The sequence below is a fragment of the Vitis vinifera genome, chromosome 17 (genome assembly GCF_030704535.1).
Source record: "Vitis vinifera cultivar Pinot Noir 40024 chromosome 17, ASM3070453v1".
Taxonomy (NCBI): domain Eukaryota; kingdom Viridiplantae; phylum Streptophyta; class Magnoliopsida; order Vitales; family Vitaceae; genus Vitis; species Vitis vinifera.
In genome coordinates, this window is record NC_081821.1 from 13,547,868 (window position 1) to 13,574,468 (window position 26,601).

Here is a 26,601-nt window from a genome sequence, read left to right on the forward strand (position 1 = left end):
AAGAAGTATGTTTTAGCTGGCTATCATAGTTTTGTAAAATCTGGACAACGTATAATTGTTTTTTAACTCCACATCACCCTACAATATTGGATACGACAACACCAACTTGTAATCGGACATATACTTAAGTAAGAATTGCTATCAATTCTATAGTATTTTGTAATAAATACTTTATTTACTTTTTAACGTTTTTTATTTTATATGGTAACATGTTTGAAGCTATTCAATACTTTGTGTCATCAAAGAAGCTAGAAGATTAATTTAGTATGGATAAGGTAGAAGTGGTATACGGTAGAGGGAAAATTACAAGATTATGTGATGATAATATGGGACTAGATCTTCAGTTTATCCATAATAATATTACACGTGTGTTACATGACATTTTGAACAACTGTTATGGGCTCGAAATGAATCAAACTAATGATTTCAGATTGCTTATTGATGTTTTGAGGGATCCACAACCATTTGATGAGTTAGATTATTCATATATTAATTGTTATTTATTGTTTTAATTTATATTAATTATTAATTGTTCCTTTTATTTGCTGTACACTGATGTTTTCACGACCATACATAAGCATCCCTTATTTATCACCCCTTCTTGCCGTACTACTTTTGGTTTACTCGCCCACGTATCTCTGCATCAATAGAGCATATCATCAAACGTATTGGCCTTTAGGAGGACTTTGGAAAATATTTCTGCAGAATATCCATGTATTAGCTCTTCATGGACCCAATGGGTGAAAAATAATAATAGACCAAATTATAACCAAGAATTGAAAAGGATTTTGGCATGACCAAGTTCTCATTATTCAAATTACCGTTGGTCGTGTTTTTTCTTCATGGAGAATCTTGTACCTCATGATATCGTGACAATTTTAATTTATTTCTGATTTATTTATACATTATTATTTTTTTTATAAATCTAAAAGATGTATGTGTTAATGTAGTATAGGGAAATGCTCAAGTTTTAGACAAAGAGTTAAACCTTCTTTGGCTTGGTTTTCTTGGGATGGTATTCGATATGCTACTAGCATTTCACATAAATTTGATTGAGAGTAAGTGTTACATACAACATACTTATGCCATTTTTTTATTTTTTTTATTAACTTTTCTAACATATTCAGAATCTCAATGTGTAGTGGATAGATTGTGAAAAAAATTGCTATATATTTTTTTACGAATTATCGATATTAATGACAGGTTTAATGTCCGTAGCACTATCAGCTACTATAATGTCAAACATATTAAAGACAGTATATATGAAACAGAAGCAAAAGGAAACTATTTTAGGTTAGTGAATTTGAAAATAGTGCATCCAAATAATAGAGAATTTCGTCCTTATGATATTGCGGGAACTTTGGATAAGCAATATGTGTTAGCTGGCCATCATAGTTTTGTAAAATTTGGACAACGTATAATTGTTTTTTAACTCCACATCAGCCTACAATATTGGATATGACAACACCAAATTGTAATCAGACATTTGACATGTTTCAAGCTATTCAATACTTGGTATTATCAAAAAAGCTGGAAGATGGATTTGGTATGGATAATGTAGCAGCAGTGAACGGTAGAGGGAAAATCACAAGGTCATGTGATGACAGTATGGGACTAGATCTTCAATTTATCCATAATAATATTGCACGTGTCATGCACGACTTTTTGAATGACTGCTATGGGCTCGAAATGAATCAAACTAATGATTTCAAATTGCTTATTGATGTTTTAAAGGATCCACGAGCATTTCATGAGGAAGATTATTAATATATTAATTTTTATTTATTGTTTAATTTATATTAATTATTAATTCTTGGTTTTATTTGTTGTACAATGATGTTTTTACGACTATACATAAGCATCCCTTATCTATGACCCCTTCTTGTTGTACTACTTTTCGTTTGCTCGCCCACGTATCTCTACTTCAATATAGCAGATCATCTAACCTATTGGCCTTTAGGAGGACTTTAGCAAATATTTCTATAGGATATCCATGTATTAATTTTTCATGGACCCAATGGGTTAAAAATAATAATAGACCATATTATAGCCAAGATTTGAAAAGGGTTTTGGCGTGGCCAAGTCTCATTATTCAAATTACCCTTGGTCATTTTTTGTTTTCATGGGAAATCTTGTAGGTCATGATGTCGTGGCAAGTTTAATTTAATTTTTTTTTATTTGTACATTATTTTTTTTAATTATAAATCTAAAATATATATATATGTTTATGTAATGTAGGAAAATGCTTAAGTTTTAGTCAAATAGTTAAACCTTCTTTTGCTGGGTTTTTTTAGGGATGGTATTCCATATGGTACTATCATTTCACATAAATTTGATTAATAGAAAGTGTTTCATTCAACATACTTATGCCATTTTTTTATTCACTTTTCTAACACCTTGAGAGTCTCAATGTGCAGTGGATAGATTGTGACAAAAATTAGTATATATTTTTCTACGAATGATTGATATTAATGACAGGTTCAACGTTTGTAGCACTATCAGCTACTATATTGCCAGACATATTAAAGACAATATATATGAAGCAAAAGCGAAAGGAAACTATTTTATGTTGGTGACTTTGAAAGTAGTGCATCCAAACAATAGAGAACTTCGTTCCTATGATATTGCGGGAACTTTAGATAAGCAGTATATGTGAGCTGGCTATCATAGTTTTGTAAAATCTGGACAACGTATAATTGTTTATTAACTCCACATCAGCCTACAATATTGGATACATGATTACTACTCAAAAAGTGTTATTTCATAGCTTGTAATTAACTCTTTTAAACACTTTTGAGTAGTAGTTATCACCTTTTAACCCAATTAACATATTAAGGACCCTTGCAATCAATTCTAATCAAATTGTGTTAAGTTTTGGTGTTTTGATAGCTTTTTGATCACCAAAGCAATCCGAGATTGAGGTGAGTTCTTTGGAATCCATGGCAAAGCAATGGAAAGCTTAGAAACATGAAGAACCGAAGCTTTGAAGTCCTTTGCCATAAGCAAATACGGAATGCAAGGAGTATGGGCAGACTGTCGGAATGATGTAGCAAGGCTTGTGCACTTTAGTCAATGATCCGGACAACATATCCGGATAGGATATGCTATCGTCCAGGTGTGATGATCACGAGTGCCATGTGCTTCTCCCTAAGGGAGTCCAGATAGGGGAGTGCGTCATGTGTCCTCTTGAGGAATCAGGATGGAGTTGCTCCAGATAGCAATTTGTGCTCTGTGTCATCAGGGGGAGGGGTCCCTACACCATGCACACGCAGACGGTCACCCTTGCGACGTTCCATCTTCTTCGGATATCCCATATCCGGAATTCTGGCCGGGTGATGTTCCACCTTCTCCGGATCACCTTGAATGGCAAGTGCTAGGTGAGAGGTATGAGCCATTGCAAGATGCATCAGTGCGAGGGATTTAGTGTTTAAACCCATTAAAGGGAAGCATATGTACCACACCGATTCGAAAAATAACTATATGTTAAATCCCCAATGCGAGGAAAAGAAACAAGTGACCGGAACTTCCTTTTTGTACAAGGAACCTGAGCCTAGTGATCTAAACTCTAAGAAACACTTTTCTTTGTAAGTAAAATCAGTTACTATTTTTGGTTAGTTTAAAACCAAACCTTTTTTACTCAAACATCTTTATGTTTTCTTTTTAAGCTAACCTTGAAATGAAAAGACACCAATTCATCTTTGAATTAATATCAATTGTGAAGTGAAAACCCATCCCAGTGAACGATCTTAGAGCCACTATGCTATAGTAGCTTTGTCTTTGCTACCCTAGTTCATGGTGTAATAGGTTATAAATTTTGTTGATTACTCCCTGAGGACCAAAATCAAGGGACACCAGCTGGACATGAATCAGTTGATACACCAAATGGGAACGAATCAATACGACAACACAAACTTGTAATCAGACATAAACTTATGCAAGAATTGATATCAATTCTACGATATTTTTGTAATATATCTTTTATTTACTTTTTAATGTTTTTTTATTTTATATATTTTTATTTAGTTAATATTTCCTATCCAGTGACATGTTTGAAGCTATTCAATACTTGGTATCATCAAAGAAGCTGGAAGATGGATTTGGTATGGATAATGTAGCAATGGTGAATAGTAGAGGGAAAATCACAAGGTCATGTGATGACAATATGTGACTAGATCTTCAGTTTATCCATAATAATATTGCAGGTGTCTTGCACGACTTTTTGAACGACTGCTATGGGCTCGAAATGAATCAAACTAATGATTTCAGATTGCTTATTGATGTTTTAAGGGATCCACGAGCATTTCATGAGTAAGATTATTCATATATTAATTTTTATTTATTTTTTGAATTTATATTAATTATTAATTGTTGGTTTTATTTGTTGTACAATGATGTTTTCACGACAATGCATAAGCATCCCTTATTGATGACCCCTTCTTATCGTACTACTTTTCGTTTACTCGCCCACGTATCTCTACTTCAATATAGCAGATCATCAAACATGTTGCCCATTAGGAGGACTTTGGCAAATATTTCTGCAGGATATCCATGTATTAGTTTTTCATGGACCCAATGGGTTAAAAATAATAATAGACCAAATTATAGCCAAGAATTGAAAAGGGTTTTGGCATGGCCAAGTTCTCATTATTCAAATTACCCTTGGTCATTTTTTGTTTTCATGCGAAATCTTGTAGCTCATGATGTCATGACAAGTTTAATTTATTTCTGTTCTATTTATACATTAATTTTTTTTATATAAATCTAAAAGATATATGTGTTTATGTAATGTAGGGAAATGCTCAAGTTTTAGACGAAGAATGAAAGCTTCTTTTGCTTGGTTTTTTTAGGATGGTATTCCATATGGTACTATCATTTCACATAAATTTGATCAATAGAAAGTGTTGCATTCAACATATTTATGCCATTTTTTTATTAACTTTTCTAACACCTTAAGAGTCTCAATGTGTAGTGGATAAATTGTGAAAAAAATTAGTATATATTTTTTTACGAATGATTGATATTAATGACAGGTTTAACGTCTGTAGCACTATCAGCTACTATAATTTCAAACATATTAAGGACAATATATATGAAGCAAAAGCAAAAGTAAAACTATTTTAGATTGGTGACTTTCAAAACAGTGCATCTAAAGGACAGAGAATTTCGTTCCTATGATATTGCGGGAACTTTGGATAAGCAGTATGTGTTAACTGGCTATCATAATTTTGTAAACTTTGGACAACGTATAATTGTTTTTTAACTCCACATCAGCCTACAAGATTGGATACGACAACACAAACTTGTAATCGGACATAGACTTAAGCAATAATTGATTTCAATTCTATGGTATTTTTGTAATAAATATTTTATTTACTTTTTAATGTTTTTTTATTTTATATATTTTTATTTAGTTAAGATTTCCTATCTGGTGATATGTTTGAAGCTATTCAATACTTGGTATCATCAAAGAAGTTGGACGATGGATTTGGTATGGATAATGTAGTAGTGGTGAACGGTAAAGGGAAAATCACAAGGTCATGTGATGATAATATCAGACTAGATCTTTAGTTTATCCATAATAATATTGAACGTGTCTTGCACGAATTTTTGAACGACTACTATGGGCTCGAAATGAATAAAACTACTGATTTCAGTTTGGTTATTGATATTTTAAGGTATCCACGAGCATTTCATGAGTAAGATTATTCATATTTTAAGTTTTATTTATTGTTTTAATTTATATTAATTCTTAATTGTTGGTTTCATTTGTTATACAGTGATGTTTTCACGACCATACATAAGCATCCCTTATTTCTGACCCCTTTGGCTTGGTTTTCTTGGGATTGTACTCCATATGCTACTAGCATTTCACATAAATTTGACTGATAATAAGTGTTGCATACATCAAACTTATGCCAATTTTTTTTTATTAACTTTTCTAACACTTTGAGAGTCTTAATGTGCAGTAGATAGATTGTGAAAAAAAATAGTATATTTTTTTTTACGAATGATTGGTATTAATAACAGGTTTAACATTCGTAGCACTATCAAATACTATAATGTCATACATATTAATGACAATATATATGAAGTAGATGGAAAAAGAAACTACTTTAGGTTGGTGACTTTGAAAACAGTGCATCCAAATGATAGTGAATTTTGTTCCTATGATATTGCAGAAACTTTGGATAAGCAGTATGTTTTGGATGGCTATCATAGTTATGTAGAATTTGGACAGCGTATAATTGTTTTTGAGCACCACATTAGCCTACATGATTGGATCCAACAACACCAACTTATAATCGGACATAGACTTAACCAAGAATTGATATCAATTCTACGGTATTTTTGTAATAAACATTTTATTTACTTTTTAAAGTTTTTTTATTTTATATATTTTTATTTAGTTAATATTTCCTATCGGGTGACATGTTTGAGGCTATTCAATACTTGGTATCATCAAAGAAGCTAGAAGATGGATTTTGGTATGGATAATGTAGCAATGGTGAACAGTAGAGGAAAAATCACAAGATTATGTGATGACAATATGGGACTAGATCTTCGGTTTATCCATAATAATATTGCACGTGTTTTACACAACATTTTTAACAACTGATATTGTCTCGAAATGAATCAAATTAATGATTTTAGATTGCTTATTGATGTTTTAAGGGATCCACAAGCATTTCATGAGTAAGATTATTCATATATTAATTTGTATTTATTGTTTTAATTTATATTAATTATTAATTATTGGTTTCATTTGTTGTACAGTGATGTTTTCACGACTATACATAAGCATCCCTTATTTATGACCCCTTGTTGTCGTACTACTTTTCATTTGCTCGCCCATGTATCTTTGCTTCAATATAGCAGATCATCAAATGTGTTAGCCTTTAGGAGAACTTTGGCACATATTTCTACAAGATATCCATGTATTAGCTCTTCATGGACCCAGTGGGTGAAAAATAATAATAGACTAAATTATAGCCAAGAATTGAAAAGGGATTTAGCATAGCCAAGTTCTCATTATTCAAATTACCCTTGGTTATTTTTTGTCTTAATGGGAAATCTTGTAGCTCATGATGCCATGGTAAGTTTAATTAATTTCTATTTTATTTATATAATATTTAGTTTTATAAATCTAAAAGATATATGTGTTAATGTAATGTTGGGAAATTCTCAAGTTTTAGACGAAGAATTGAACCTTCTTTAGCTTGGTTTTCTTGGGATGGTATTCCATATGCTACTAGCATTTCACATAAATTTGATTAATAGTAAGTGTTGCATTCAATATACTTATGCCAGTTTTTTTCTTTTGATTATGTTATGCGTATGTAAGTAAAATTCAACTGTTTGAATTAATACTTTATAAAAAACATTAAAATATTGTGATGCATATTCCAATTATCTTCTTATTTAGTGGTGTTACTTGTGTATTATTTTGTTGTAAATCCCAAAACTTTACACTTACTAGATTTCTATTCTAACTTATCATAGAACACTGCATTATGTGAAGTCATTAGCTAGAAGCTTATGGTAGCAATTTTATTCCTAAATCCACACATTTCTTAAATTCTACTTCTTATCGTAGGTGTCTGAAGATGGTGGTATCTTAGAGTTTCATCTCAACGAGTTATCTAATCATATTTTGGAAATAAGAATGGTTTTGGAACTTCATTTGTTCTATGTGTGCAGTTAGTTATATGTGGTCATTTTTCCTCTATTTCCTAAACACTTTGCATTCAATGTACTTCATGATTTTTAGTAATTCCATGTTGGATTGAACTTTCATCTTCATGGGAATGAAAGCCACACACTAAGAGAATTTTACTGGAATTGATTTTGCTTAGCTTTTTGTTTCTGCTAATATCTTTTACTAGAAGTTTTGGATGGAGGGTTTCAAGAGAGTTAGATTATATTGTAGAAGTTGTTTGAAGTAATTCCTTGTTATTTTGGATCTTGCCATTACATAATACACAATAGGTATCTTTATCATCTTCTCTTCATTCATTTCAAATGAACAAGGACAATTATTCTCTTTAAGGTTCTGTTTTTGCTTATTCTCATCTGCCTAGAAAAGGATGTGGCCTGTTGGTACGCAACCTTCGAGGTCCTGATCTGCTACTGTGCAAGTCCTATGAACTTTGAAATTTGGTTTATTTTCTACTTGCTTCTATTGATTTTGTTCTTGGGCAATCAAGGATAAACTCCCCCCTCAGGAACACATGTGGTTATATTTTTTATTCATCATTTTCTCGAATGATTCTAATTATCATTCATGATTATAATGAGAAACTTATCCTTTTCTGGTTGCTAGGACATGGAACCTAATGGGCATAGGAAAATGAGGAGAAGAAATCTTATTACTAAACAGAGTAGTAGTTCAAAGATCCTAACTATTTCCTTTTGTGGAAGATTTGACTACTCTTGCATGATTTTAGCTAAATAGTAAAAGTCATTTTCTTTTTATTTGCAAATAAAAAAAAAAAAAAAATTCTTGCTTTGTAAGATACTAACTATTATTCACTCTTTATTTATCTCTTTATCCCAACTGATGGTACATGTTTTTTTTGTGGTGCCGCCAAATTCAATGCCTATGTTTGCTCTCCCATAAAATGTGCATCTTGGACTTTCCAACTCATTACCAAGTTTGCTATTTTAAATCGATTGATTGGAAATTGCTCTTTTGGCTTTATTTGATGACATGGATTGATTTGCCATTACAATCCTAGTACTATTAAAGATGAAGTTTGTTGATATGTCTAAATTACTATTGTAATTCTTCATATTGTTACCATTTATCATCCATACCTCTGTATCTTAAAGTTGATTGGGTTTAACTTAGAGTTCTTTCTAAACAGGTACCTCTTACATAAGTGTAGAACAATGATGTTTTCACGACCATACATAAGCACCCCTTATCTATGACCCCTTCTTGTCGTACTACTTTTCGTTTGCTCACCCACGTATCTCTACTTCAATAAAGCAAATCATCAAACGTGTTGGCCTTTAGGAAGAATTTGGCAAATATTTCTACAGGATATCTATGTATTAGTTTTTCAAGGATCCAATGGGTTAAAAATAGTAATAGACCAAATTATATCCAAGAATTGAAAAGGGTTTTGGCATGGCCAAGTTCGCATTATTCAAATTACCCTTGGTCATTTTTTGTTTTGATGCGAAATCTTGTAGCTCATGATGCCATGGCAAGTTTAATTTATACATTTTTTTTTTTATAAATCTAAAAGATATAGTTGTTTATGTAATGTAGGGAAATGCTCAAGTTTTAAACGAAGAGTTAAACCTTCTTTTGCTTTGTATTTCTAGGATTGTATTCCATATGGTACTATCATTTCGCATAAATTTGATTAGTAAAAAGTGTTGCATTCAACATACTTATGCCTTTTTTTTCATTAACTTTTCTAACACCTTGAGAGTCTCAATGTGCAGTGGATAGATTATGACAAAAATTAGTATTTATGTTTTTTACGAATGATTGATATTAATGACAGGTTTAACGTCTGTAGCACTATAAGCTACTATAATGTCATATATATTAAAGACAATATATATGAAGCAGAAGTAAAAGGAAACTATTTTAGGTTGGTGACTATGAAAACAGTGCATCTAAACGACAGAGAATTTCGTTCCTATGATATTGCAGGAACTTTGGATAAGCAATATGTGTTAGCTGGCTATCATAATTTTGTAAAATTTAGACAATGTATAATTGTTTTTTTACTCCATATCAGCCTACAAGATTGGATACGACAACACGAACTTGTAATCGGACGTAGACTTAAGCAAGAATTGATATCAATTCTACGATATTTTTGTAATAAATATTTTATTTAGTTTTTAATCTTTTTTTATTTTCTATATTTTTATTTAGTTAATGTTTCCTATCTGATAACATGTTTGAAGCTATTCAATACTTTGTGTCGTTAAAGAAGCTAGAAGAAGCATTTCGTATGGATATTGTAGCAGTGGTGAACGGTAAAGGGAAAATTACAAGATTATGTGATGACAATATAAGTCTAGATCTTCAGTTTATCCATAATAATATTGCACGTGTGTTACACAACATTTTGAACAACTGCTATGGGCTCGAAATGAATCAAACTAATGATTTCAAATTGCTTACTGATGTTTTAAGGGATCCACGAGCATTTCATGAGTAAAATTATTCATATAATAATTTTTATTTATTTTTTTAATTTATATTAATCATTAATTGTTGGTTTATTTTTTGTACAATGATGTTTTCTCGACCATACATAAGCACCCCTTATTTGTGACCCCTTCTTGTCGTACTACTCTTCGTTTGCTCGCCCACGTATCTCTATTTCAATGTAGTAGATCATCAAAAGTGTTGGCCTCTAGGAGGACTTTGGCAAATATTTCTGTAGGATATCAATGTATTAGTTTTTCATGGACCCAATGGGTGAAAAATAATAATAGATCAAATTTTAGCCAAGAATTGAAAAGGGTTTTGGCATGGCCAAGTTCTCATTATTCAAATTACCTTTGGTCATTTTTTGTTTTCATGGGAAATCTTGTAGCTCATGATGCCGTGGCAAGTTTAATTTATTTCTAATTTATTTATACATTTTTTTTTTCATATAAATCTAAAAGAGATATATGTTTATGTAATGTAGGAAAATGCTCGAGTTCTACACGAGGAGTTAATCGTTCTTCTGCTTGGTTTTTTAGGGATGGTATTTCATAGGGTACTATTATTTCACATAAATTTGATCAATAGAGAGTGTTGCATTCAACATACTTATGCCATTTTTTATTGACTTTTCTAACACCTTGAGAGTCTCATTGTGCAGTGGATAGATTGTGAAAAAAATTAGTATATATTTTTTTACGAATGATTGATATTAATGATAGGTTTAACGTCTGTGGCACTATCGACTACTATAATGTCAGACATATTGAGGATAATATATATGAAGCAAAAGCAAAAGGAAACTAGTTTAGGTTGGTGCCTTTGAAAACAGTGCATCCAAACGACAGAGAATTTTGTTCCTATGATATTGTGAGAACTTTGGATAAGTAGTATGTGTTAGCTGGCTATCATAGTTTTGTAAAATTTGGACAACGTATAATTGTTTTTTAACTCCACATCAGCCTACAAGATTGGATACGACAACACAAACTTGTAATCGGACATAGACTTAAGCAATAATTGATATCAATTCTATGGTATTTTTGTAATAAATATTTTATTTAGTTTTTTAATGTTTTTTTATTTTATATATTTTTATTTGGTTAATATTTCCTATCCGGTGACATGTTTGAAGCTATTCAATACTGGGTATCATTAATGAAGCTGGAAGATGGATTTGGTATGGATTATGTAGCAATGGTGAACGGTGAGGGAAAATCACAAGGTCATGTGATGACAATATCAGACTAGATCTTCATTTTATCCATAATAATATTACACGTGTCTTGTACGACTTTTTGAACGACTGCAATGGGCTCGAAATAAATCAAACTAATGATTTCAAATTGCTTATTGATGTTTTAAAGTATCCACGAGCATTTCATGAGTAAGATTATTCATATATTTGTTTTTATTTATTGTTTTAATTTGTATTAATTATTAATTGTTGGTTTTATTTGTTGTACAATGATGTTTTTATGACCATACATAAGTATCCCTTATTTATGACCCCTTCTTGTCATACTACTTTTCGTTTGCTCGCGCACGTATCTCTACTTCAATATAGTAGATCATCAAATGTGTTGCCCATTAGGAGGAATTTGGCAAATATTTTTGCAGGATATCTATGTATTAGTGTTTCATGGACCCAATGGGTTAAAAATAATAATAGACCAAATTATAGCCAAGAATTGAAAAGGGTTTTGGCATGGCCAAGTTCTCATTATTCAAATTACCCTTGGTCATTTTTTGTTTTCATGCGAAATCCTATAGTTCATGAAGCCATGGCAAGTTTAATTTATTTCTGTTCTATTTATGCATTATTATTATTTTGATATAAATCTAAAATATATATGTGTTTATCTAATGTAGGGAAATGCTCAAGTTTTAGACGAAGAATTTAACCTTCTTTTGCCTGGTTTTTTTAGGATGGTATTCCATTTGGTACTATCATTTCACATAAATTTGATCAATAGAAAGTGTTGCATTCAACATACTTATGCCATTTTTTTTATTGACTTTTCTAACACCTTGAGAGTCTCATTGTGCAGTGGATAGATTGTGAAAAAAATTAGTATATATTTTTTTACGAATGATTGATATTAATGACAGGTTTAACGTCTGTGGCACTATCAGCTACTATAATGTCAAACATATTAAAGACAATATATATGAAGCAGAAGCAAAAGTAAAACTATTTTAGGTTGGTGACTTTGAAAACAGTGCATCTAAACGTCAAAGAATTTCGTTCATATGATATTGCGGGAACATTGGATAAGCAGTATGTGTTAGCTGGCTATCATAATTTTGTAAAATTTGGACAACGTATAATTGTTTTTTAACTCCACATCAGCCTACAAGATTGGATACGACAACACAAACTTGTAATCGGACATAGACTTAAGCAAGAATTGATATCAATTCTATGGTATTTTTGTAATAAATATTTTATTTACTTTTTAATGTTTTTTTATTTTATATATTTTTATTTAGTTAAGATTTCCTATTTAGTGATATGTTTGAAGCTATTCAATACTTGGTATCATCAAAGAAGCTGGAAGATGGATTTGGTATATGATTACTACTCAAAAAGTGCTATTTTATAGCTTTTAATTAACTCTTTTAAACACTTTTGAGTAATAGTTATTACCTTTTAACTCAATTGGCATGTTAAGGACCCTTGCAATCATTTCTAATCAAATTGTGTTAAGTTTTGCTGTTTTTGATTGCTTTTTGATCACCAAAGCAATCTAAGACGAGGGAGAGCTTTATATAATCCATGGAAAAGCAAATGGAAGCTCATTTACATGAAGAATCCAAGCTTTGGAGCTTTGTAGTTCTTTGCCAAATCCAATCAAGAATGCAAGGAGGAAAAACAGAGGAATCTAACATGAAGAATTCAAGAGGATAGCAACTGTTGGACATATTTCGAGTACTTCTTGTAGTCCATTTCATGCATACTATATGTCGTTTCGAAGATCAGTAAGTCAGGAGTCCAACGCTTCAAACAGTACACCAATTGGAGTTGAAACAAAGAAGTTATGGCTGTTTGAAGACAACTGCATCAAGCTGTGCGAAAATTTCGCAGTTACGAAATGAGCTGCGAAATGAAATCCACTTGCGAAATTTCGCAAGGTGTTTCGCAGCTGCGAAACCACCTCCAAGCACACGTGTGCCACTTCGCAAGTTGAAACTCCATCTTCGCAGCTGCGAACCACGTTGCGAAATCACCTCCAAGCTACGAAACAAGTTGCAAATCATCTCCAAGTTGCGGAATCACCTCCAAGTTGTGAAATCACAAATTCAACTTGCAAAATGGACAATTCAAACTTGCAAAATCCACCTGTGTAAATTTAGATATTTGCCACCGACTAAGTTAGATTTTTTCTCAAGATCTTTTGTGTAAATTTCTATTTTCTCCTTGTAATCAGTCAAAGATATTATTGGGATATTTCTTAGAAAATATCTTCTCTATATATATCTTTGAACCAATGTAAAGAGCATAGGAATCATATATCAGATATGTAATTGAAGATAAAAAGAAATATATTTTACAGAGCACTTGCTCTGTTTTTCTTGAATATTTTTTTTTTCTTGTTATTTTTATTTCTAGCAAATCAAACTCTGAGGATGTTTCCTCAGAGGATGAGTGGCTAGGCTTTTTGTCTCTTGGAGTGAAGAAAGCTGGGTAATTTTTTGAATGCAAGAATTGAGAGTTTTGTTGTTTTAGCTACTAATGAAGAGAAAGTGTAACCCGTTAATGGTTTTTATCTTTTTAGTTAACTTAAAACGCCTTGAAATCACTTGGGCCAACACTTGGTAAGGCAAGTGATCTCCCTGCATTGAGATGCACTAGTTTACCTCTTGCGAGCCTTTGGGAGGTGGTTTAAAGGTAGGATTTTCTAGAATAGCCAACACTTGGTAAGCTTTTGGACTCCAAGGAGACATCCATTAGTTATCTCTTACGAGCTTTTGACGGGTAATCCAAGGTTAAAGATCACCTTGAATGGCAAGTGCTAGGTGAGAGGTATGAGTCATTGCAAGATGCATCAGTGACAGGGATTTAGTGTTTGAACCCATTAAGGGGAAGCATCTATACCACACCAGTTTCGGAAATAACTATATGTTAAATCCCCAGTATGAGGAAAAGAAACAAGTGACTGAAACTCTCTTTTTGTATTAGGAACCTGAGCCTAGTAATCTGAAACTCCAAGAAACACTTTTCTTGTAATTAAAATCAGTTACTATTTTTGGTTAGCTTAAAACCAATCCTTTCTCAACCAAAGATTATGTTTTCTTTTAAAGCTAACCTTGAAATGAAAAAGCACCAATTCAGTTTTGAACTAATATCAATTGTAAAGTGAAAACCCATCCCAGTGAACGATCCTAGAGCCACTATGCTATGCTAGCTCAGGCTATCCTAGTATATGGTGCAATAGGTTATAAATTTTGTTGATTACTCCCGTCTAAGGACCGAAATCAAGGTACACCAGTTGATTGAGCACCAATCAACAGGGCATACACTAGTTGGGCACGAAATCAAATGTGGTTCCATTGCTGGGACCATTCAGAGGACATGAATCAGCTGGTACACCAATTGGGCACGAATCAGTATAGATAATGTAGTAATGGTGAAAAGTAGAAGGAAAATCACAAGGTCATGTGATGACAATATCGGACTAGATCTTTAGTTTATCCATAATAATATTGCATGTGTCTTGTACGACTTTTTGAACGACTGTTATGAGCTCGAAATGAATCAAACTACTGATTTCAGATTGTTTATTGATGTTTTAAGGGATCCACGAGCATTTCATGAGTAAGATTATTCATATTTTAAGTTTTATTTATTGTTTTAATTTATATTAATTATTAATTGTTGGTTTCATTTCTTGTATAGTGATGTTTTCCCGACCATACATAAGCATTCCTGATTTATGACTCCTTTGGCCTGGCTTTCTTGATATGATATTCCATATGCTACTAGCATTTCACATAAATTTGATTAATAGTAAGTGTTGCATTCAACATACATATGCCATTTTTTAAATTTTTTTATTAACTTTCTAAAACCTTGAGAGTCTTAATGTGTAGTGGATAGATTGTGAAAAAAAATTAGTGTATATATTTTTTTACGAATGATTGATATTAGTTATAGGTCTAATGTCCGTAGCACTATCAACTACTATAATGTTAGACATATTAAAGACAATATATATGAAGCAAAACCAAAAGGAAACTATTTTAGGTTGGTGACTTTGAAAATAGTGCATCCAAATGACAGAGCATTTTGTTCCTATGTTATTGCGAGAACCTTGGATAAGCAGTATCTGTTGGCTGGCTATCATAGTTATGTAGAATCTGGACAACTTATAATTGTTTTTGAACACTACATAAGCCTACAAGATTAGATCCAATAACACCAACTTGTAATCTTTCATAGACTTAACCAAGAATTGATATCAATTCAATAGTATTTTTGTAATAAACCTTTTATTTACTTTTTTATTTTATATATTTTTATTTAGTTAATGTTTTCTATTAGGTGACATGTTTGAAGCTATTCAATACTTGGTATCATCAAAGAAGCTGGAAGATGGATTTGGTATGGATAATGTAGCAGTGGTGAACGGTAGAGGGAAAGTCACAAGATAATGTGATGACAATATGGGACTAGATCTTCAGTTTATCTATAATAATATTGAACGTATCTTGCACAACTATTTGAACAACTACTATGGGCTCGAAATGAATCAAAATAATGATTTTAGATTGCTTAATGATGTTTTAAGGGATCCATGAACATTTCATGAGTAAGATTATTCATATATTAATTTTTATTTATTTTTTTAATTTATATTAATTATTAATTGTTGGTTTCATTTGTTGTACAGTGATGTTTTCACGACCATACATAAGCATCCCTTATTTATGACCCCTTTGGCCTGGTTTTCTTGGGATTGTATTCCATATGCTACTAGCATTTCACATAAATTTGATTAATAGTAAGTGTTGCATACGTCATACTTATGCCAATTTTTTTGTATTAACTTTTATAACATTTTGAGAGTCTCAATGTGCAGTAGATAGATTGTGAAAAAAAATACTATATTTTTTTACAAATGATTGGTATGATAGATTTAACGTTCGTAGCACTATCAAATACTATAATGTCATAAATATTAAAGACAATATATATGAAGTAGGTGGAAAAGGAAACTACTTTAGGTTGGTGACTTTGAAAACAATGCATCCAAATGATAGAGAATTTTGTTCCTATGATATTGTAGAAACTTTGGATAAGAGTATGTTTTGGATGGCTATCATAGTTATGTAGAATTTAGACAGCGTATAATTGTTTTTGAGCACCACATTAGCCTACATGATTGGATCCAACAACACCAACTTGTAATCGGACATAGACTTCACCAAGAATTGATATCAATTCTACGGTATTTTTGTAATAAACATTTTATTTACTTTTTAAAGTTTTTTATTTTATATATTTTTATTTAGTTAATATTTCCTATCGGGTGACATGTTTGAAGCTATTCAATACTTGGTATCATGAAAGAAGCTAGAAGATGGATTTTGTATGGATAATGTAGCAATGGTGAACGGTAGAGGGAAAATCACAAGATTATGTGATGACAATATGGGACTAGATCTTCGGTTTATCCATAATAATATTGCACGTGTTTTACACAACATTTTTAACAACTGATATTGTCTCAAAATGAATCAAATTAATGATTTTAGATTGCTTATTGATGTTTTAAGGGATCCACGAGCATTTCATGAGTAAGATTATTCATATATTAATTTTTATTTATTGTTTTAATTTATATTAATTATTAATTATTGGTTTCATTTGTTATACAGTGATGTTTTCATGACCATACATAAGCATCCCTTATTTATGACCCCTTGTTGCCGTACTACTTTTCGTTTGCTAGCCCACGTATCTCTGCTTCAATATAGTAGATCATCAAATGTGTTAGCCTTTAGGAGGACTTTGGCACATATTTCTACAAGATATCCATGTATTAGCTCTTCATGGACCTAATGGCTGAAAAATAATAATAGACCAAATTATAGCCAAGAATTGAAAAGGGATTTGGCATTGCTAAGTTCTCATTATTCAAATTACCCTTGGTTATTTTTTTTTCTTCATGGGAAATCTTGTAGCTCATGATGCCATGGTAAGTTTAATTAATTTCTATTGTATTTATATATTATTTAGTTTTATAAATCTAAAAGATATATGAGTTCATGTAATGTTGGGAAATGCTCAAGTTTTAGACGAAGAATTGAACCTTCTTTGGCCTGGTTTTCTTGGGATGGTATTCCATATGCTATTAGCATTTCACATGAATTTGATTAATAGTAAGTGTCACATTCAATATACTTATGCCAGTTTTTTTCTTTTGATTCTGTTATGCGTATGTAAGTAAAATTCAACTGTTTGAATTAATAGTTTATAAAAAAACATTAAAATATTGTGATGCATATTCCAATTATCTTCTTATTTAGTGGTGTTACTTGTGTATTATTTTGTTGTAAATCCCAAAACTTTACACTTACTAGATTTCTATTCTAACTTATCATAGAACACTGCATTATGTGAAGTCATTAGCAAGAAGATTATGGTAGCAATTTTATTCCTAAATCCACACATTTCTTAAATTCAACTTCTTATCGCAAGTGTCTGAAGATGGTGGTATCTTAGAGTTTCATCCAATGAGTTATCTAATCATATTTTGGAAATAAGAATGGTTTTGGAACTTCATTTGTTCCACGTGTGCAGTTAGTTATGCATGGTCATTTTTCCTCTATTTCCTGAACACTTTGCATTCTATGTACTTCATGATTTTCAGTAATTCCATGTTGGATTGAACTTTCATCTTCATGGGAATGAAAGCCACACACTAGGATAATTTTACCGGAATTCATTTTACTTAGCTTTTTGTTTCTGTTAATATCTTGTACTAGAAGTTTTGGATGGAGGGTTTCAAGAGAGTTAGATTATATTGTAGAAGTTGTTTGAAGTAATTCCTTGCTATTTTGGATCCTGCCATTACATATAGCACAATAGGTATCTTTATCATCTTCTCTTCATTCATTTCAAATGAACAAGGACGATTGTTGTCTTTAAGGTTCTGTTTTTGCTTATTCTCATCTGCCTAGAAAAAGATGTGGCCTGTTGGTACACAGCCTTCTACCTCCTGATCTGCTATTGTGCGAGTCCTATGAACTTTGCAATTTGGTTTATTTTCTACTCGCTTCTATTGATTTTGTTGTTGGGCAATCAAGGATAAACTCCCCCCTCATGAACACATGTGGTTATATTTTTTATTCATCATTTTCTCCAATGATTCTAATTATCATTTATGATTATAATGAGAAACTTATCTTTTTCTGGTTGCTAGGACATGGAACCTAATGGGCATAGGAAAATGAGGAGAATGAATCTTATTACTAAAGAGAGTAGTAGTTTGAAATTGTCATAAGTTATTGATGAATTTGATCCATGGATGACAAGGGCTTATATACCTCACACCATTAATTTTTGTTTATAGGCACATGTTTTCTTATGCAACTCCTATATGATTGTGAGGTTGTTGTGCTTAAGAGTCAAGATGCATTTTTTTCCTTCATAATTCATAAGTTCTTTGTTAAGTGTGACCAAATATGAAGCTCTTTTACTTCCAGTTCAAAAATCCTAACTATTTCCTTTTGTGGAAGATTTGGCTACTCTTGCATGATTTTAGCTTAATAGTAAAAGTCATTTTCTTTTTATTTGTAAAAAAAAAAACTTTTTTCTTGCTTTGTAAGATTCTAACTATTATTCACTCTTTATTTATCTCTTTATCCCAACCGATGGTACATGTTTTTTTTGTGGGTGCCGCCAAATTAAATGCCCATGTTTGCTCTCCCATAAAATCTGAATCTTGGACTTTCCAACTCATTACCAAGTTTGCTATTTTAAATCGATTGACTAGAAACTGCTCTTTTGGCTTTATTTGATGACATGGATTGATTTGTCATTACACTCCCAGTACTATTAAAGATGAAGTTTGTCGATATGTCAAAATTACTATTGTAATTCTTCATATTGTTACCATCTATCATCCATACCTCTGTATCTTAAAGTTGATTGGTTTAACTTAGAGTTCTGTCTAAACATGTACCTCTTACATAAGTGTAGAACATATCATTACATCAAAGTTTCTCTCATTAATCTTTAAGGCAGATTTCTGTTTTCCTTAATACTCTGAAAATTCCATGTCTTTACATATGATTGTACTGTATGCTAGATCTAGTCTTTGCCAAGGGTCTCTTACTTAGCAGCTTCCTTCCATTCTTATATGTATATCTTGCTGTGTAGGAGCTATAAGATCTCCCTCAGTAAATTTTCTGGACTAACATGGATGGTATTATGAAGAGCCTAGTTCATGTTTGGAAGTGTTATCTTATTGCTCTTTGACTTGTGATCACTTAATTAAATTGATCATTGTTCTAGTCTTTTTAGGTAATAATGATTTCGTGGAATGAGTGGGATGTTATTCTGGTGCTTATCAATGTTTTAGCTTGTTTTTTTTATGTGATTAATGACTCAATGGAGTGATGGGTTATCATATGTTTATTGGTACTTGTTAGTTGGGCAAGTGGAGCCCTTGATCCAGGTAATAGTTCAGTTCATATGGTGATCTTGTGACCTATGTGAAAAGGTGTGCATTTTTTAGTGTGATTTCTTCGACTTTGTGTTATGTGATTGATATTTTTTCCAAAGTAATTATTTTAGTACATATGTTTTATATTGCTTTTGGTTAGGGATATGAGTGACAATTGTAGTTTTTCTTGCTTATAGCTTACTTGAAGCACCTACAACATAAGTTAAAGTTAGAAGTTTATTTTGAAACAACCTACATCTTAAAATATTTGGTATAATATATGTAGTGCCAAAATGGCAGCCATGTCATTGCCAAATGGAAACCAAGATGAAATGGTTAGTCAAGTACATATATGAACATATGAAAGTTGTACCCTATTTGGTATCTCTTGTAATAAATTTCCTTATTTTAGGAAGTAGATTAGTTGATTTTATAGACTAAGTTGTATTTTGTTAAAATGTTAGCCAAACATGTGGGAAAATTTTGAAGTCAATGTTTCTCGTAATATTTTATAAATTTTAATGAGAATAAATGAAAAATAATAATATGTGTTTGAAAACAAATAGAAAAGTTATCTGCAAGTTTTCAACTTTGATCTTAGAGTATCGTGATTTATCGATTCCAATCAAGCATTTGGCTTAATCTTATTGATTAATTCTGCGATTAGCAATGTTGAGTGAGTCTGCTGTGATTGTTGAGTGGCTTCAGATGCACATCATTCCCTATACCTTGTTGTTTTGCCTATTTCAAGTTTGCTCTCATGAAAGAATGGGAGGTCCATGAATCAATATATGGGTTGAGATGAAGGCAAAGTTGGAAGACAAGTTTTTACATGTTGATTATGACTAGGCATTGTTTTGCCAAATTCATCACCCACACAAATGCAAGACCAAAGTGTGTGTGCTTATAACACAGTGCATGAGCAATCCTAAGATCTTGTGAGAGTACCTAAGTCAATCTCCACTCAAACCTTTGGAAGACCCATAATTTTTGGGATGGTATTCCATATGGTACCATCATTTCACATAAATTTGATTAATAGAAAGTGTTGAATTCAACATAATTATGCCATTTTTTTTATTAACTTTTCTAACACCTTGAGAGTCTCAATGTGCGGTGGATAGATTGTGAAAAAAATTACTACATATTTTTTTACGAATGATTGATATTAATGATAAGTTTAATGCTTGTAGCACTATCGGCTACTATAATGTCAGACATATTAAAGACAATATATATGAAGCAGAAGCAAAAGGAAACTATTTTAGGTTGGTGACTTTGAAAATGGTGCATCCAAACGACAGAGAATTTCGTTCCTATGATACTACGGGAACTTTAGATAAGCAGTATGTGTTAGCTAGCTATCATAGTTATGTAAAATCTAGACAACGTATAATTGTTTTTTAACTCCACATCAGCCTACAAGATTGGATACGACAACACAAACTTGTAATCGAACATAGACTTAAGCTAGAATTGATATCAATTCTCCGGTATTTTTGTAATAAATATTTTATTTACTTTTTAATGTTTTTCTAATTTATATATTTTTATTTAGTTAATATTTCCTATCCATTGACGTGTTTGAAGCTATTCAATACTTGGTGTCATCAAAGAAGCTGGAAGATGGATTTGGTATGGATAATTTAGCAATGGTCAATGGTAGAGGGAAAATCAGAAGGTCAAGTGATGACAATATGGGACTAGATCTTATGTTTATCCATAATAATATTGCACATGTCTTCCACGACTTTTTGAACGACTGCTATGGGCTCGAAATAAATCAAACTAATGATTTCAGATTGCTTATTGATGTTTTAAGGGATCCACAAGCATTTCATGAGTAAGATTATTCATATATTAATTTTTATTTATTGTTTTAATTTATATTAATTATTAATTGTTGGTTTTATCTGTTGTACAATGATGTTTTCACGACAATGCATAAGCATCCCTTATTTATAACCCCTTCTTATCATACTACTTTTCGTTTGCTCGCCCACATATCTCTACTTTAATGTGGAAGATCATCAAACGTGTTCGTCTTTAGGAGGACTTTGACAAATATTTCTGCAGGATATCCATGAATTAGTTTTTCACGGACCCAGTGGGTTAAAAATAATAATAGACCATATTATAGCCAAGAATTGAAAAGGGTTTTGGCATGGTCAAGTTCTCTCATTATTCAAATTAACCTTGGTCATTTTTTGTTTTCATGGGAAATCTTGTAGCTGATGATGTTGTGGCAAGTTTAATTTTTTTTTTTTATACATTTTTTTTTATAAATCTAAAAGATATATGTGTTTATGTAATGTAGGGAAATGCTCAAGTTTTAGATGAAGAGTTAAACCTTCTTTTGCTTGGTTTTTTTTGGGATGGTATTCGATATGGCACTATCATTTCACATAAATTTGATTAATAGAAAGTGTTGCATTCAACATACTTATGCCTTTTTTTTTATTAAATTTTCTAACACCTTGAGAGTCTCAATGTGCAGTGGATAGATTGTGAAAAAAATTAGTATATATTTTTTTCCGAATGATTGATATTAATGATAGGTTCAAAGTCTATAGCACTATCAGCTACTATAATGCTTGACATATTAAAGACAATATATATGAAGCAGAAGCAAAAGGAAACTATTTTAGGTTGGTGACTTTGAAAACAGTGCATCCAAACGACAGAGAATTTCGTTCCTATGATATTGTGGGAACTTTGGATAAGCTGTATGTATTAGCAAACTATCATAGTTTTGTAAAATCTGGAACACATATAATTTTTTTTTTAACTCCACATCAACCTACTAAAATTGGATACGACAACAAAAACTTGTAATGGGACATAGACTTAAGCTAGAATTGATATCAATTCTACTGTATTTTTGTAATAAATATTTTATTTACTTTTTAAAGTTTTTTTCTTTTATATATTTTTATTTAGTTAATATTTCCTATCCAGTGATGTGTTTGAAGCTATTCAATACTTGGTATCATCAAAGAAGCTAGAAGATGGATTTGGTATGGATAATGTAGCAGTGCTGAACGGTAGAGAGAAAATCACAAGGTCATGTGAAGACAGTATGGGACTAGATCTTCAATTTATCCATAATAATATTGCACGTGTCTTGCACGACTTTTTGAACGACTGCTATGGGCTCGAAATCAATCAAACTAATGATTTTAGATTGCTTATTGATGTTTTAAGGGATCCACGAGCATTTCATGAGTAAGAGTATTCATATATTAATTTTTATTTATTTTTTGAATTTATATTAATTATTAATTGTTGGTTTTATTTGTTGTACAATGATGTTTTCATGACAATGCATAAGCATCCCTTATTTATGACCCCTTCTTATCGTAATACTTTTCGTTTACTCGCCCACGTATCTCTACTTCAATATAGCAGATCATCAAACGTGTTCGCCTTTAGGAGGACTTTGACAAATATTTCTGCAGGATATCCATGTATTAGTTTTTCATGGACCCAACGGGTTAAAAATAATAATAGACCATATTATAGCCAAGAATTTAAAAGGGTTTTGGCATGGCCAAGTTCTCTCATTATTCAAATTAACCTTGGTCATTTTTTGTTTTCATGGGAAATCTTGTAGCTGATGATGCCATGGAAAATTTAAATTTTTTTTTTTTTTTATACATTTTTTTTATAAATCTAAAAGATATATGTGTTTATGTAATGTGGGGAAATGCTCAAGTTTTAGATGAAGAGTTAAACCTTCTTTTACTTGGTTTTTTTTGGGATGGTATTCGATATGGTACTATCATTTCACATAAATTTGATTAATAGAAAGTGTTGCATTCAACATACTTATGTCTTATTTTTTTTGTTATCTTTTCTAACACCTTAAGAGTCTCAATGTGTAGTGGATACATTGTGAAAAAAATTAGTATATATTTTTTTACGAATGATTGATATTAATGATAGGTTCAAAGTCTATAGCACTATCAGCTACTATAATGCTTGACATATTAAAGACAATATATATGAAGCAGAAACAAAAGGAAACTATTTTAGGTTGGTGACTTTGAAAACAGTGCATCCAAACGACAGAGAATTTCGTTCATATGATATTGCAGGAACTTTGGGTAAGACGTATATGTTAGCTGGCTATCGTAGTTTGTAAATATTGGACAACCTATAATTGTTTTTTAACTTCACATCAGTCTATAAGATTGGATACGACAACACAAACTTGTAATCAGACATAAACTTAACCAAGAATTGATATTAATTCTACGGTATTTTTGTAATTAATATTTTATTTAAATTGTAATGTTTTTTTATTTTATATATTTTTATTTTGTTAATATTTCCTAATCGGTGACATGTTTGAAGCTATTCATTACTTGGTATCATCAAAGAAGCTAGAAGATGGATTTGGTATGGATAATGTAGTAGTGGTGAACGGTAGAGGGAAAATCACAAGGTCATGTGATGAAAATATGAGACTAGATCTTTAATTTGTCCATAATAATACTGCATGTGTCTTGCACGACTTTTTGAATCAAACTAAAGATTTCAGATTGCTTATTGATGTTTTAAGGGATCGATGAGCAATTGATGAGTAAGATTATTCATATATTAATTTTTATTTATTGTTTTAATTTATATTAATTATAGTTATGCTTTCACGACTATACATAAGTATCCCTTATTTATGGTCCCTTCTTGTCGTATTGCTTTTTGTTTGCTCACCCACGTATCTCTGCTTCAATATAGCATATCATCAAACATGTTGACCTTTAGAAGGACTTTGGCACATATTTCTGCAAGATATCCATGTATTAGCTCTTCATGGACCCAAGAGTTAAAAATAATAATAAACCAAATTATAGCCAAGAATTGAACAAGGTTTTGGCATGGGTAAGTTCTCATTATTCAAATTACCCTTGGTCCTTTTTTGTTTTCATGGTAAATCTTGTAGCTCATGTTGCGATGGCAAGTCTAATTTATTTTTGTTTTCTTTATACATTTTTTTTTATAAATCTAAAAGATATATGTGTTTATGTAATGTAGGGAAATGCTCAAGTATTAGACGAAGAGTTAAACCTTTTTTGGCCAGGTTTTCTTGGAATGGTATTCTATATGCTACTAGAATTTCACATAAATTTGACTAATAGTAAGTGTTGCACACAACATACTTATGTTGATTTTTTTATTTCTTTATTAAATTTTCTAACACTTTGAGAGTCTCAATGGTCAGTGAATAGATTGTGAAAAAAATTACTTCATTTTTTTAACGAATAATTGATATTAATGACAGGTTTAACGTTTGTAGCACTATCAAATACTATAATGTCATACATATTAAAGACAATATATATGAAGTATAAGGAAAAGGAAACTACTTTAGGTTGGTGACTTTGAAAACAATGCATCCAAATGATAGAGAATTTTGTTCTTGCGAAAACTTTGGATAAGCAGTATGTTTTGGATGGCGATCATAGTTATGTAGAATCTGGACAGCGTATAATTGTTTTTGAACACCACATCAACCTACAAGATTGGATCCAACAACACCAAGTTGTAATCGGACATAGACTTAACCAAGAATTGATATCGATTCTACGGTATTTTTATAATACATATTTTATTTACTTTTTAATGTTTTTTATTTTATATATTTCTATTTAGTTAATATTTCCTAGCCGGTGACACGTTTGAAGCTATTCAATACTTGGTATCATCAAAGAAGCTGGAAGATGGATTTGGTGTGGATAATGTAGCAGTGGTGAATGGTAAAGGGAAAATCGCAAGGTCATGTGATGACAATATGAGACTAGATCTTCAGTTTATCCATAATAATATTGCACGTGTCTTGCACAACTTTTTGAACGACCGATATGGGCTTGAAATGAATCAAACTAATGATTTCAGATTGATTATTGATGTTTTAAGGGATCCACGAGCATTTCATAAGTAAGATTCTTCATATATTAATTTTTATTTATTGTTTTAATTTATATTAATTATTAATTGTTGGTTTTATTTGTTGTACAATGATGTTTTCACGACCATACATAATCATTCCTTATTTATGTCCCCTTCTTGTTGTACTACTTTTCGTTTGCTCGCCCACGTATCTCTACTTCAATATAGTTGATCATCAAACGTGTTCACCTTTAGGAGGACTTTGACAAATATTTCTGCAGGATATCCATGTATTAGTTATTCATGGACCCAATGGGTTAAAAATAATAATAGACCATATTATAGCCAAAAATTGAAAAGGGTTTTGGCATGGCCAAGTTCTCATTATTCAAATTACCCTTGGTCACTTTTTTTCTTCATGGGGAATCTTGTAGCTCATGATGTCGTAGCAAGTTTAATTTATTTCTGTTTTATTTATACATTTTTTTTATATAAATCTATAAGATGTATGTGTTAATATAATGTAGGGAAATGCTCAAGTTTTAAACGAAGAGTTAAACCTTCTTTGGCTTGGTTGTCTTGGGATGGTATTCTATATGCTACTAGCATTTCACATAAATTTCATTAACAGTAAGTGTTACACACAACATACTTATGCCATTTTTTTATTTTTTTTATTAACTTTTCTAACACATTGAGAGTCTCAATGTGCAGTGGATAGATTGTGAAAAAAAATTAATATATATATTTTTTTATGAATTATTGATATTAATGACAGGTTTAATGTCCGTTGCATTATCAGCTACTGCAATATCAGACATATTAAAGACAATATATATGAAGCAGAAGTAAAAGGAA